Source organism: Kogia breviceps, chromosome 11 (genome assembly GCF_026419965.1).
Source record: "Kogia breviceps isolate mKogBre1 chromosome 11, mKogBre1 haplotype 1, whole genome shotgun sequence".
In the NCBI taxonomy this organism is placed as follows: domain Eukaryota; kingdom Metazoa; phylum Chordata; class Mammalia; order Artiodactyla; family Physeteridae; genus Kogia; species Kogia breviceps.
The window spans coordinates 92,232,639-92,248,440 of record NC_081320.1 but is presented as its reverse complement, the minus strand read 5'-3'; positions in this window follow the sequence as shown (position 1 = coordinate 92,248,440).

Here is a 15,802-nt window from a genome sequence, read left to right as displayed (position 1 = left end):
AAGCAAATTATCTTCTCCACCTCGCCAGTGGGGCTTCGTTCTCGTCCCCAGTCCATCCGCGGAAACCTCCTGGAAGGTCTTCGGCTCATCTGGAAAACCGTAAGGACGGTCTCTGCCCACATCACACCTCCTCGGCCCCTGATGACCGGCGTGAACCTAGACACCCAGAATTCCTGCTGATTTGGCGTCCCTGGCGTTCCCATGGCGTCTAGGAGGGGCTGCGGAGCCCAGAGATGTCAGCCCCTGCCCTGGAGGAGGGCATGTCCCAGCAGCGTGAGGTGTTTTTCACACGTGATCACAGTTCTGACAAATAGGTAATGTACAAATGCCGAAAAGCCAGGGCCATCCTTGTAAGAATCTACATGGAATGGGGGAGTCAAGCGGGAGTCCAGGTGGGGAGTAAGGTGAATCAAACGGTGGTGCTGGGTGAGCCTGGTCCCACTGGGAAACCTCCAGGGCTTTTCAGACTGGAACAGAAAGAACCTGAGAGAGAAGTGTGGAATCCAGACCAGAGTGGAGGAGGTAGCTTGGGGTCGTCGTGGAATGTCAACACAGACTCCTTCTTCTCTGAATTTTCTCAGTAGAGAGTGAGCACTTTGATTCTCTGGATGGACCGAATTTTTCTGGAAGCCCCTTTAGGAAAATGGCCGTTTGATCCCCTCCCGGGGGGGCCCCTTTTCCAGCAGTGTGCAAACTGCTGGAACTCCTCCACCGCAAATGCTTCATGTGGTGAAGCCGAGAATTAATTAGAAAAGGAAAAAAAAAAATCTCTCAAGACACAGATCTCACAACCTATTAGCATTAAGATTAGCATTAAAGAAAGTTGGAAACTATAATGTTTTAAGCACAATTTATAAGCCTAATTTCCTGTGTGTCACTCTCAGATAATAAATGCTTTTCCTTCAAGTTGAAAAGTCCTGGTGGAAAGTGGGGGGTGGGAGCGGGGGGAAGAAAGAAAAAGTTAATTTAAGGCCTATTCGTTTATTTTTAGTCGCCCAAGATCTGAGGGGCTTGAGAACATTTCCCGTTTCTGATAGAACACGCCTTCCTGTGTAGCAAGGAAGTCCCCTGACCTCAGGCCTCCTCAAGGTGCTACTGATTTTTGACAGAATTGCTCAGGCAGGGGCTTTGAAAGAGGCCAAGGCAGGCCCGCGAGGGGAGGGCGATCTGGGGTCCTGGAGGGACAAGGTTAATTGCTTGGAGCCTTGGAGGATGGAGCGGTGTGGCCGGGGCCACCGGGCCACCGGGAGGCCGGCTTCCTGTGTTGCTCTGGAAGAAGTTCGGTCGTCGCCCACCGCTTCCATAATAAGACATTCCTGCTCATTTGCCAGGAGCTGAAAGGGATTTCTGTTTTTAGCCTTGGGTCTGTGGCAACTGTTTTGTTTTAAATGAAAATTAAACGGGGACCCGGAGCTGGGGCGGAGCACGGGGAGGCAGAGCCATAATTGAAGCGCGTTACTGGTAATTACCTCGGTCTTTCTTTCACTCATCATGCTGACAGAGGAATCTATTACCCAGCAGCTCCATTTCCACAAATTGCCCTTCCCTGAGGACTCGGGGAGGGGGGTGGACCACGGCGGTGCCGGAGGGATCACTGCTTTGTTCCAGAACGCGGGCCTCCAGCCATCCTCAGAATGCAGCTCCAGCTGTCTCTTAACCAGAGGGAGGGGAGAGGAGCCAGAAGGTGGAGAGAGTCACCTGGGGAGAAGGATCTTGTCCCAACCAGGGTTTCTCACCCAGGGCTTCATCCAGCAGATCCATTTGGAATGCGGTGTAAACGGGTGGGGATGCAGCCTTGTCTCTGTCTCTAAGGAAGAAAGGAAGCTGCATGGGGATATGCCGGGCCGAAGTAGCAGGTCCACTTGGAAAGCTCTCGTATGTGCGTGCAATGGAATAAGCAGAGTTCTTCACGGGGGATGTCCGTGCAATGGAATAAGTAGAGTTCTTCACGGGGGACATGAGCCTGGGCTGCGCCTTCTCCCATCCCTGGGCGCCTGCAGGGGGCTGCCCGCCATGCCTCCACCTCGCCCGCCGTCCTCTTCCTGCGTCTGACTGTGGCCTGCCTCTTTCACGCTCGCCTTCCTTCCTCCCCTCCAGCCGACGGTCTTACTCGTTCCTCTGGTCTTCACGTCCCGGAGGGCCGCTTGCTCGTCCGGCTCCATTCTGCCAACAGACGAGGTGGGAAGGGTTTGAAGGAGGTCCACCAGCGGACACTGGCATCCCCCTCTGACCGTCCTTTCACATGGTCTCTTAGACTGAGGTCTGCAGCGTGTGCCGGGGCTTCAGAAACCTACCCACTAGTAACCAGAACAAATGGTCCAGGGGAGGGTGGGGGAGAGGATGCCAGCGGAGTCTGGCTTCAGCCCTCTTCCACCTTTTACCCTCAGCATTCACTCCGTCCCAAAACATCGATCGAGCCTCCGTAGTGAACGAGACAATGCAAAGACAGCAAGGCACTCACCACCCCCTCAGGAGGCTCGTGGCTAGCATGGGGGAGGGGGAGAATAAGAGGCATTTCATTATACTTTGAGCACAAGGCAGATTGTCTCCAAGGTTAAGGGGCCCCGAGGCCTGGCCTCTGCCCCATGTTTCACTCAATAAACAACAATCCAGCAACCACAATAATTTAAAAGCAACAGAAATCTGGACTTCAGCGTCTGAAGGGAATATCAAAGGAAGATTGCGTTCATGACGCCTGGCAAAGCTTCTGAAAATCCCTTTTGAATATCGTGATTTCAATCTCTTCCTAAAACCCAGCTTGCTGTTCCCCTCACTGCCACCAGGAACTCTCTGCTTGTCCGGGGTAAATCCTGTTTGCTGCCAGAGCTTTTCCAATTTTCAGCCTCTTGACCCTCTGCTTGCTTCCTCCCTCCCTGCTCACAGGGCCAGGCAGAGGCTGCCTCTTCAGGGCGGTGGGAAGGCCCCTGGCTTTGAGGCATTTTCCCTGCCAGGCCGCAGCTGTCACGGGTCCATGCCCCCATCCCAGCTAGTCTTCGGCTTCTAGCACCAGAACCAGGCTCTGCACTGAAGCATGGCTCTGGCCAGGCCTTGGGGAGGGTATGAATAAAGAACACGGATTCCCACCAGGCTCCTGAGAGCTCCCAGGCCAGCGCTGCTGTCCTCTTCCTTTTGCCTCTAGTTCCTCGTAAGACCTGGCAGAACAGGGGAAAATGTCTGCTGATGGGACAGAACTGAGCATTGCTTCCCAAAAAGTGGAAGAAGGCTTAGAAATGTAAGATCTATGTGGATCTATAATTAGACCCTGTCTAAATAACACTGGAGGGGACTTGGCAATGGAGGTGGGCTATTCAAGGTCTCGGTCACCTCCTCCGTGGGGATCCTACGGGCTGTGGCCCTCCCCGCTTTCCTTCCTTCCTTCCCCTGGGACCCACCTGTCCTCAGAGAGGAGGGGCCTGAGAGTGTCAGATGCATTTCACAGGGAAATGGCTTCAGTGACCCAGGTAGGGTCGGGGACCGTTCAGCGGTCTTCTGCTGACTTGGCTACGATCCACTGGAGAAGCAGGTTGTACCCTCTTAGCTAGAATTATGTGACTTGCCTGGAGTCACCTTCAAACAACAGTCAAAATCAAAGCTGCCACTTGCAGAGCACCTACTATGTGCCAGGCCCCATGCTGGGTCCTCACACAGTTCTTCTTCTCATCCTCAACAGCACTACGGGCGGGTGTTATTGGTAGGATTATCCTGATTTCAAAGATAAGGAAAGTGAAGCTCGGAGAGGTGGGGCAGCATCGCCCAAGGTCACACAACGAGTGTGTTACAGAGCCAGATCTGGAACGCAGACCTTTCTGACTCCAAAGTGATGCTCTTGCCACCAGCCCTGCCGCCTCTCAGAGCCGAACGGCAGTCTAGTCTTTCACGTTCCTAAAGAAGGAGGAGGAGGATCGGGTGGCGTTTTTGGAAACTCTCTTATGCCGGGACTATTCCCTCAGATACGAAGTCTTCACATAGCATCTTTGTAGGAGAACATCCAACAGCTGAAACAGGAGCTGGATCAACCCACCATTTCAAATCTTGTGCTAGAAGGCTGCCAGTGGCCATTAAAGAAAGGAAAAGGATTCTATCAGAACATCATTCTAAGATTCATGCTAATCAATCAGCCTTCAGGATGGGGGATGGGACACTGCCACACTAAGCTCTTACCAGAACACAGAGGTCCTGACCAGAATCTTGACAGGTCTCTGCACATTTTTTTTTTGCGGTACACGGGCCTCTCACTGTTGTAGCTTCTCCCGTTGCGGAGCACAGGCTCCGGACGCACAGGCTCAGCGGCTGTGGCTCACGGGCCCAGCTGCTCCGCGGCACGTGGGATCCTCCCGGACCGGGACACGAACCCGTGTCCCCTGCATCGGCAGGCGGACTCTCAACCACTGCGCCACCAGGGAAGCCCTCTGTGCACATTTTCAATGAATTGAACTTACCTGAGTCGACCGAATTTAGGTCAGCCATTCATCGAGTACCTATCCTTGGCCGGGCACTGGCTGGAGGAGGTGAGCATTGAGAGAGAAACAGGACGCAGTCCCTGCCCTCAGGGGGAGCACGGCTGGGGGGAGGTGGACTGTATAATCCCAGCTGGAAAGAGCTTTTAGAGAAGCAAGTGCAGGGATGTGTGGGGAGCCGGGGAGCCAGAGCTGACCCTGTCTGGTACGGAGGAGAGCAGGGAAGAAATACTTCCAGGAAAACATGTAAAAGTCTCCAGTGAGAGGCCAGGCCCCAGCAGAAAGGTGGGAGTTCGGAGATACTGTGGAACTATTTTGTTTGGTGAGAGCCAAAAGTATAAAGAAAGAAGTAGCATTTTTGGCTTGTTTCGATTTCTGTTTGCATCAAAAAGACAAAAACAAACAAAAACCCTGGAAGAATCTCCTTTTTCTCTTTACTATCCGGGGTCGTACCCAGAGTTGTGGAACAGGAGTGGTCATTTTGGTCTCATAGATAGAATTCACCCAAGTCCTCACGTTCTCTTTGGCTGAATGTTCTAACATGAGGATGATGAGAAAAGGAGGAGAGGATGGGAAGAATTTTCCTTTAATTCCATGCTTTCCTAAAGCATTGATTAACACAGTGCAAATCTCCCATTTTAACTGAGCGAACGTTGACAGGGTACCCACGATGTGCGTAGTGATCTAATGTAGCTCTTCAGAACAATCCTTATATTTATATTATATTATATTTTCTCCACTTGCATAGGTGGTCAGCAGAAGCCCTGGCAGATCAGTGCTCGTGTCCTTTCCTCTAAGCAGCACTGGCTCCCCAAAAAGGTAGAATTTTGGCTAGCGTATTGGTCTCCACGTCAAAGCCTTTCCGTTGAATTCCTGGGATGGTTTCCTGCTTCTGGCCGGGTTCCAAAACTTTCCTTCTTGCTCTCTCTGGATCGTTCTTTCTCCCCATCAGCACTCTCCAGAGGTGCTGCTACTGCCTTCCAGTGCCTGGGACTTCCTCGGGCCCCTACACAGCTGGAAAGAGAAACAAGAGGAGATGCATCACAGTGGCAGGGGGTCTGGGAAGGCCCCAAAGCTTCCAGCCTCCCTTGGCCTGGGGCTCTCTGTAGGCCCGGGATGGATGCTGGTGTGGTCCAGGCCGACCTTCAGGCTACTCCCTGGCACAAATTTCATCCCTGCTGTTGCACGTGAGACAATTTCCTGAAGGAGGACAAGTTACAGAGACAGCACCCTTGGGGTGGATGTCTAACCTTGTTCCAAGTGCAAGTGACTGCAGAATTATAGGCCACGTTCACAGAGAGTCATGGGTGGGAGGGAACAGAAATGGCACCCAGCGCAATCCTTCGTAAGACCAATGGAGAAACTGGGACCCAGAGAGGGGAAGACACTTGTCCAGAATCACACAGCAAGGGCCCGGGTCTCCCGCTCCTAGCTCCAGCCTTTCTTTCTTCACTGCGCTGCATTTACTACACTATTGCAACGAGGTTCCTTTCACTATGAAAAACCCGCAGAATGGAAAATCCCTCAACTGTCTCCGTTTGGGCTTATTTTTTAGAAATTCACTGACATCTATTTCAGTTTTTTTCCAAATAAATGCTTACAATTCAAGCATCCTATGTTACGCTTGATCCTGGGAGAATAATTTTAGGGATTTCAAGATCTCACTTAACAAGCTTTACATCTTGATGAAATGCTGATTTTCATATTGTTCTCAAACTGCACAGTTGCAGAAGCCAATGCCAAATGAAAGCAGGATATTTCGAAGGAAAAACTTAAAAATTTAAATCCATGACAAGTGATGACAAGTCTGAGGGTGAATGAAGTGATGAACACAGCGTGTGTGTGCAAAGGCCCCGGGGTGCAGCGAGAGGCACTCAGACTGCGGGTAGGGGTCTGGCTCAGATCTTGGGCCCGCCCCCTTTGGCTGCGTGACCTCTGAGGACTGGTCGGCCCAACGCCCTGGACCCCAGCATCCTCATATATGAAATGGATTCACTCATGCTTACATTACGAGGTCCCCCGCGAGGCAGGATATATGTAAATTGCTTGGTGAAGCTAAGCCACCAGATCCAATCCCGTTTGTAAGCGGTAAAGGGAATCTAGTTACTGTGGCCTCCTGACATGCAAGTGACAAGAAACTTGAGAATATCGATGTGTTTCTCACACAGGGGTGGGCACTCACTGCGGTCTTGAGTTTAATTACAGCATTAAAGGAATAGGGAGCTTGGGAGGCATTGTGATGGACGAGAGAGAGAATCGGCCCCGGAGTCCAGAGACTGGGTTTGATAGCGGGCTCTGTGATGGCGGGCAGGTCATCGTCCTCTCTGGCCTGGACCGCCCACGCGGACACTGAACTAGCGGGTCAGAAATTGCAGGCGGTATCTGGGTCCAGGACACCTCTGAGGAGCGCCTGGAACAGGGCCTGGCGTGAAAATAAATGTGTTTTGAATGAGTGAATTAGCGATGGCTGTCCTGGCCTCATTTTGAGAAGAATAGAGAGGCCTTCCCCAGGCTTCGCAGGAACACTGACGGTGACTGACAAGCTACGTCTGCCACGGGCAAGGTCAGGGCGGGGCAAGGGCTTCACGTGCTGCCACAGTTACTGACCCTGGACTAGATGAGAGCTGAGCTCCTGCGCGTACCTTACAGCATCAGGTCCTGTGTCTGCACGGCATCCAGATCACTCAGTGAGGAACCGATCTCTAACTGCCTGGAGAGCTGGGGCCAGGCTTTGGCCTCGGCTGCACAGGCTTTGCCGGCACAACCCCAGGGGGCGCCCTACGTCTCGCCCCGGGGGAGCCTCCTGGAGCTGGGCAGCACGGTGGCCCTGGACAGACGGGAGCGCTGGCCTGGGAGCCCGGAGACCTGGCTTCTCGCTGCCCTGCATCAGGGTCAGCTGCCAGCTCCCTGCGGGGCCACATTCAAGCCCCTCCCTCTCTGCGCTTCAGCTTCCTCATTTGGGTTTGAATCCAGCGGCTCCGAAGGGCTCTCCTCTGATCCTGCTCTAAGCGCTTGAGTGCTCTGAGGGTTCTCTTTGCCTTGCCATGGAGCCAGGCCCCTGATTTGGGCAAATGGAGCTTGCAAAGACCAGGAAGGGCGGCGGCGGGGCTGGGGGAACTTCTGGCAGAGACCATTCCCCCCGCAGTGTTGCAGCTCTGAGGTTCTGGGACTGGAGACCAGACCCTCTGTCCCCTCGTGGGAGCACTCGTGTGGCCGTGACCTTTGCACGCCCCTGTGGGGTGCAGCCCAGCCTTCCAGTCCTGGCTCAAGGGATGAGTGTGTTCCTTCCTTTGCTCCCGAGCACCAGCTCTGCAGATTCACAGCAGTTTTCTGCAGGGGCCCTGCTGGGCGCTACCTGAGCCTTCGTGCAGCCCAGCCCTCCCGCCTGGAATCCCTTCCTTTCCTCACACGCACCCTTCACAGCCCCGCTTGAGCACCACCTTCTAAGCGCTGCGCACCCTGACCCCCTCCCTTCCAGAGACCATCACTCTCTCCTCTGCTGCGTCTGCTTCTGTTTCCAGGTTCTCCTGCGTATCACTCGACACGCTGGGTTAGAGTGGTCTCTCCCCCGGGGCCTGGGAGCGCTTTCTGGGGAGGGCAGGTATGTGCACAAAACAAGACCAGACCACTTCTGGGAAGCCCTGACCGTGTGCACAGCACGTAAGCGCACAGCGGGACTGGAGTTGTACAGACACGAGGGCTGCCGCCATCTCCCTGTACTCCCTCCCTGGCCTCCCCCCGCCTCCCCCAGTCCTGGGGCCAGTCTGGCTGTGGTGGAGGAGCAGTTCTCTGAGCATCCTGGGGGGGGGGGGGGTTCGTCCTGTGTGGTGGAGAGAGCTAGACGTAAACAGGGCTGAGAGACAAACCCTTCTCCCAGGGAACTGTTATCTGTGCAGACCTGTCCGTGGTGGTGCGTTGAAATCAATTCCTTCCAGGCGGATTTATCTTTCCTGACTTTTTTTTTTTTTTTTTTTTGGTGTGTGTGGCAAGTGTTAAAACTCGTTATCAAGATCTGTTAATGAATATGCCAGGGCGATTATGTTGAGATCCCCATCAATTATGCGGAAAATCAGGTAACCAGACTATTTACTTTATGTAAGAGATGTGTGGGCTCCTTGTTCACTCTCTGAAAGAACATTCCTGAAAGGGTCATTTTTTATTTCCTGAGATGCCTTTTTTCCTAATTGCTTGAAGGTTTGAAAATTGCTCCCTTTCCCCTATTTTTATTCTGCGTAATGTATTTTCTCGTGTCACATTTCCCCAACACCTCCGGTCTCCTGGAGAAGCGGGGCCCCTCCTCCAGCCTCCCACGTGCCTTCTGTCTCACCAGGAAAACCTCGGAGATTTGAAACCAAGTTGGAAGAAACACAGCTCCTTTGGTTTTTCTCTTTTGTAAACAGATTTGACAAAACAGAGTGGGAAGGACCCAAGAATGGGTATGAGGAGAGCTGGCTTCCCTTCCCGGATCTGTCACGAAGTTGCTGAGGACATGGGCAGGTCCCTTCTCCCTTCTGTCTCCTCGAGTGTAAAATGAAGGACGAAGACAGTCTGGGCGTCTAAGAGGGCCTGGGGTTGGAAGGTCCTGGAGCCAGATTTTAGTTGAATCTAAGTATGTCTTTCTCTCAGAGCTTCCGACACATCTAGTCTGCCTCGTGAGACAATCCAAGCTGAGACAGGGCCACCCTCAGGGAACTGCTATAACCAGGGATTCACATGATAAGGGGTTGGCTCAGATGGCCTTCAAGTCCCATTTAGCTCTGGTTCCTTGACTGGATGTGGTCAGAGGGTCTCTTTATCCTGAAAATCAGCTGTACCCCTTGCTGGGTGCCCCGTCATCTTTTATTTTTTATTTATTATTATTTTTTGGGGGGGTGTACGCGGGCCTCTCACTGCTGTGGCCTCTCCCGTTGCGGAGCACAGGCTCCAGACGCGCAGGCCCAGCGGCCATGGCTCACGGGCCCAGACGCTCCGCAGCATGTGGGATCCTCCCGGACCTGGGCACGAACCCGCGTCCCCTGCATCGGCAGGCAGACTCTCAACCACTGCGCCACCAGGGAAGCCCTCCCATCATCTTTTAAACCGCACGCTCACACAGACTTCTGAGGCTGGCTGCCCGTGGGCAGACCCTCCTCCTGGTCCTTCCACCCTCCCACCCCCGGGGCAGATGTTACACGTCAGAGCTGAGCATACCCTCCTTTAGCTCTTCGTCTCTTGGACTCCATCCGGCCACACTGCAAAGACCAAAAGTGGAGATTGAGGCATCTCCTAAAAGTGAGTCCATCTTCACAATGCTGGATGACCCAAGGGCAGGAGGGCAAGCCGGCCAAGCAGAGATTTCCCAAATTGGAGTCCCGGCTGTCTTCTTTGAAACTGTACATTTCCATCCTGAAAAAACAAAGACCATCATTGACTTGGCCTGAACGAGCACAACTTAGCACACACCAAGCACCAAGCACGTGAGCTCTAGTTTAAACCAGCCCCCCATCTGGCTCGACTGGTCTACCCTTGAACTGTCCCTTCCTTCCCCAGCTGGAGAAGTGTCCCCCAAATCCCTGGAAGTGACGGTTCCCAGGCAGCCTCCTGACCACCAGCACACCTGCCAGACAGTTTCGTGAGTGAGAAATCCCCTTCCATCGTGTTAAGCCCAGACATTTGGGGGCTTATTGTTATAGCAGCTAACCTAGCTAATCTGATTTGCTCTTTAGGCCTCTTACCCCTCCATCACGTAACTGCCTACGTGTCTTTCTCTCTCACTAGTCTGGGAGCTCTTGGAGAGAAAATGATTTGTCTGTCTATTCTTGAAGCTGATGGTCATGCCTACAATGTGTGTTGACTGAATGAATGAATATTGAGAGATGTTGGCTATTTAAACTTATAACCAGAAAGAGAAGCTGAACGAGTTGTTAGACACTTTTTTTCCATCAAAATGGGACTGGAAATCCTAGAAGCCTTCCTGGAAGAGATTGAAAATTAAAAAAAAAAATTTTTTTTAATTGGGTTAGAAAGCAGGAGAGGGACATCCCTAAAACAGGGACCACAGTAGACATGAGAGGGGGGTTAAACTGGTAGCAAATTGGGGAGTGGGGAGGGATTGAGGGAGAGAGAGAAATAGGATTTGGGGGGGTGAGAGGAGGCCCAAAAACTGTAGGAAAGGAAAAAGAAGCAACAGAGAAGAACGCTAACCCTCACCAGGCACTTTCTGGAGCCAGGCACTGACCCGCCATTCTTATTCCACCTCCCCCACAGGTCCATCTCCAGGAGATTTTACTAATGAGCCTCAGAGACGGAAGCATCTGCCAAGGCCATGTGGCAGGGAGACCAGGTTTCTTCCACCCCCAAGGCCATGCTCTCTTTCCATCTCACTAACGGCGCCTGAGCTGCTCTCCAACAGAGTGGGGTGATCACACCCCACCCCGTCCCTTCCCAGCAGCTTCTCCAAGACAAGAAGGCAGGTACGACCCGAGGAGCACTGGCCTCGGAGTCAGGACACCCAGGCCTTGGCCTTGCGCTGCGTGACCTTAAAAAAGTCCCTTTACTTCTCTGAGGCTCAACTCGCCCCTCTGCAAAATGACGAATTGGGGCCAGGTGACCCTCAAAGGCTTCTGACTAAACATGCCCAGGATCCATCCCTGCCTCCAGGGCAGGCCAGCCTCTTACAAGTGAAGGAGAGAGACCTTTGCAAGTTCTGTACCAGGGAGGGGTGGGAGAGCAGGAAGACCGCGGCATGCAGACAGAGAGGCAGGGCAAGAGGAGAGGTGGGAGCCAACTGCGCCTTCCTCTTGGCCTTGGGAGTTGGAGAGGCCATTAGGGGAAACAGCAGGGCACGAGGAAGGAGGTAAGAGCCAGAGGTCAGTAGTCTCAGCTGTGCTTACCCCAGAACCCAGCCTCAGGTCTTAAGGACCCTCGTGTAATAGAGGAAGAACTCTGCTTCCATGAGCTCTTTCTGTAGCATGAGAAAAACATGTCAACACCTCTCCCAGAGCCGAGCACACACCATGTAAGCTTTTGGTGAAAAGGCTCTCCTTCAACATTCCTAGTGCTCGGGGTGAAGGAGTTTCTCCCCCTCCTCACCAACCATCTTTGCTACTCAGGATGTAAAATGAAGAGGAGGGTGGAAGCCTTTTGGTAATTTATGTAGCCATTGATTCTTTGATTCAGTCAATCTTTATTGAGCACCTACTATATACTAAGTCCTGCGCTAGGTACCAGGAATGCAAGAGCAGACAAGTCAGTCCTCATGGAGTTGACACGGTGGGGATCTATAGGCAGTCACAGTGATTACATCAGTGGATTCTTTCATACAGGATCGTCCATGAAGGCAGTACACCAGAGAGCTCCCGAGAGAGAGCAGCAGGGTCTACGGGCTGACTTTATTTATTTATTTTTTTATAATTTTTACTTTACATTGGAGTATAGCTGATTAACAATGTTGTGTTAGTATCAGGTGTACAGCAAAGTGATTCAGTTACACACAGACATGTATCTATCCTTTTTCAAATTCTTTTCCCACTTAGGTTATTACAGAGTATTGAGCAGAGCTCCTTGTGCTCTTTATAGTGCGTCCTTTTGGCTTATCTATTTTAAATGCAGCAGTGTGTACATGTCAATCCCAAACTCCCAATCTGTCCCTCGGGCCGACTTTAGAAAGACCATCCAGGGAAGGCCTCTCTGGAAAGAAATATTTGGGCTAAGACATGCCTGATGAGACGGACCCAGCCATGCAGAGAGCTGGGAGGAGGGGGCCCAGGAGAAGGGGGATTGATGAAAAGACCCCAGGAGCCAATGCCGTCTGGAACCCAAGGCCATGGAGCTTCGGCTACTCACTCCCTGGGACGGAGGCATTTGGGGACCAGACCCCCAAGAAAAGACCAAGACCAGGGAAACTCTCTGGTCCACAGGAAATCACAACCTCAGATTCCGGTGTCTGTCCTCATCACTCCTGATGTTTGACAACTACTTCCTTCCCACTCCGGGCCCAGCGTCCAAGTGCAGAAACACCGGAGCACGCCAATGAAATTGATTTAGTGTTGGCGGTGCACTCTCTTCCCCAGCCTCGGGCAGGAGAGATTTACGGCTCCTGGAAGTGCCACCCCTCCCTGCTTCCTGTAAATCTCCCACCACATTTTGGGCGGCTGGAGCTATTTGGGTAACCTTTATCTGAACCAGAACTTCCTCGCCAGGAACTTCAGAGGGTACCTCCAGGAAGGAGGGGAGAACCTCAGGGGCCGACTTCTTTGGGGGATTCCAGGCCTGCTGAGGACAGCTGCTCCACAGGCATGAGGCAGAGAACAGAGTTCTTCTTTGATGCCGTGACGGCTCTGTGGGCATGGCACAAACCCCCAAAGGGACACTTAGGGTTTATGGAGGGCGTGTGGATAGGCAGCAGGCTATTAAGCCTGAATGTCGGGCCCCTCAAAATAAAAAGGATCTAGGGACTCGTCCGAGGCCAGATGCTCGTGGCTGCAAGGGATGCTGTGCGTGGTAGAAGAGAGAGCATAGCTTTGAGTCAGACATGTCTTACAGATGTTATATTATATTATATATCAATGCGTTCACGGTCTGTCTCCCCGCCTGGAATCTCACTCATCTCCATGAGGCCGGCTCTTTGATTATTCCCAGATACATCCTCAGCACCTAGAACCATGCCTGGCCCGTGGTGAGTGCTCAGTAAGTAGTCGGTGAGTGAATGGATAATTCTGGATATATTCTGGCTCCACCACCTTGTGACCTTGAGCGAGTCGCTGCCTCTCCAGGCCTCAGCGTCCTCCGCTGGATATTGGCGATGTAAGAATCAATCAATTAAAACGTTAAAGGAGAGGCAATTTGCTTACACGTTTCAGTAAACATTATCTCCCTTCTCTTTCCTCTCTGAAGCCTGGGAGTGAAGAGAAAAAGCACGCGTGCCGTGCCTTCAAAGCAACAGAAGCTGGGCCTCCACGTTTGGGGCTCTTCCCTTTGCAGAAGGAGCTGTCACACTGGCCAAGTCACTTAAAATGTGCGTCTCTTTGTGATTTTGCAACTAAGAGATTTTTGCAGTCACCTCCTGCATGGGCATGGTGCAGAAGAGGGCAGGGAAGCCCTTTGCAGCCTGCTGGGGTGGCCGCGAGCTGTGGGAAAGGGCATAGCACTCTGGGCTCTAGAATGGAGCTAGCCCCTGAATGGCTGCCATGTGACGCTTCCTCCAGGAAGCCTTCCCATACCAGCTTTTCCTTTGACTCAGAGGAAGCTGGGCTCGGGCCCCCGGAGCACCCAGTTTCCCCTCTCTCAGAGTTCTGTCCCTCCTTTAATTGCTGCCTCACTGGACCTTAGAGACAAGGTGTGCCTCTTCCTTCTCTTTATGCCTGGGGTCCTTTTGCTGACTGAGGGGACAGAGGCGGGAGGGGAGGTGGTCCAACCTCCCCTGGTGCCACAGTGACATTTATCCTGAACAGGCTAGCCTGTGGCTGCCATCTCTGGCCAGAAGGAGCAAACTGAAATTGCTTCAGTAAACAGCCCAGTCAGAGCAAACCCGGGCCTCATTAAACCACAATTAGGATTGCTGCTCTGGCTTCGAGGGAACTCCGCTTGGGACCTGAGACTGTTTATTTGAGTAAGACCGCGGCTGGGCGGCGGGCGGGGAGGGACAGAGGTGGAGGTGGAGGTCAGGCGGCGGGCGTTGGATCTTTCTGTCATTCTGGACACTTTAATAATGGGAAAACCTTTGACCTGAGCCCTCCCAGATCCCTGGATTCCAGAACCCAAATAACTATGGGACAGCAGTTTTGAATCTCCCTCAAATTCCTAATTAAATGGGATAAGGTACAGACAGTGCCCTGTGCGTAGCAAGGACTATGCAAGGACTCCATAGAGGTGAGTTCCCTCTTAGTTATCTGGTTCGATATCCACACCAAAACCACAAGCAGAAAAGCTCACTTGCTGTCAAAATTCTTGTTTAGACTGTGAACGGCCACAATATCTCTCATTTGTCCATCAGGTTTTTTTTTTTCCTATTGAAGAGCAAACAAGCAAGTGAACAACCAGATATCTCTTGCGTATGACTCATGTTTTAGGTTCTAGATACTGTATGTCTCTCAGCTTTCCTTCCAAGATCCTGCTCAGCCTAATTCGTCACTCCTGATCCTGGCCGGCCAGCTACCTGTTGTCCTTCTAGGATACCACGCGGCAGTGACAAGAGCTAACATTGTTCTTAGGGCTCTGCCATCTACAAAGTCTTTTTTCCACGTGGCCTTTCTTGTCAAAGCCTCCCAAGAGTCATTTCAGGTCAGTGTTACCGGTTTCCTCCTTTTAGACACGAGAAAAGAGGGCTTAGAGAGGTCGGGCGACTTTCCCCACTATCTTGAAGCCAGTATGGAGCTCTCCAGCCGACGATCCGTCCGACCACCAGTCACTTATAGAGCACCTGCCATGTTTGGTACTGGAGATGCAGAATGAATGATACGGCCCCTGCCCTCAGTGTGTTCGTTGTCTGGTTACCTGGTGGTTCATTTGACAGAATCTCTGTGAGTCTCTGAAAGCAACTCTCACTGGACTAGACAAGGCCCAATGGCTGACGTCTTCTGGTTGGATGAATGGATAGTTGGCTCCATGCGTGGGGGGGAGGTTGTGACGCTCCAAGCTCCACCAGCATCCCACCGTCTAAGACAGAGGAGTCTGGGGCTGGGAATGGCACCGAGTGTTGTGAGGGTGACACTCCTGCTTTTAGGACCAGGGATGAGAGCAAAAGCTAATTCTAGCGACTTCCCCGATACCGATGGCTCAAACTCAAACATGCCAAGCCTCTAAAGTGGGCATGGGCCAGAGCTGCAGACAGGAGAAGACCTCGCTTTCAGCCCGGCCCAGGGATGCCCACCCAAGGCTCTGATTGGGCTGATGATGATAACGGACAACCGTCCTACAGTTCAGCAGGATCCACTGGCAGATTCATTCTGTTCTATGAGAAAAGCAGGCCACGTTTCCTGAAACGTCAATGACTGCATGCCAGCACATGTCTTTTTGTGGAGATCTAGAAAACAGAGCTGGAAGGTTGATGAGAAATCAACAGCAAACTTTTTTCACAGGTAAGAAAACTGAATCCAAAAGAAATTTGTCCAAGCTCATTTGGCATATTCTAGAATGTCATACGATGTTACAACATATTATATATTTTTATTTTATTTTATTTTATTTTTGCAGTACGCAGGCCTCTCACTGCTGTGGCCTCTCCCATTGAGGAGCACAGGCTCCGGACGCGCAGGCTCAGCGGCCATGGCTCATGGGCCCAGCCGCTCCGCGGCACGTGGGATCCTCCCGGACCGGGGCACGAACCCGTGTCCCCTGCATCGGCAGGCGGACTCTCAACCACTGCG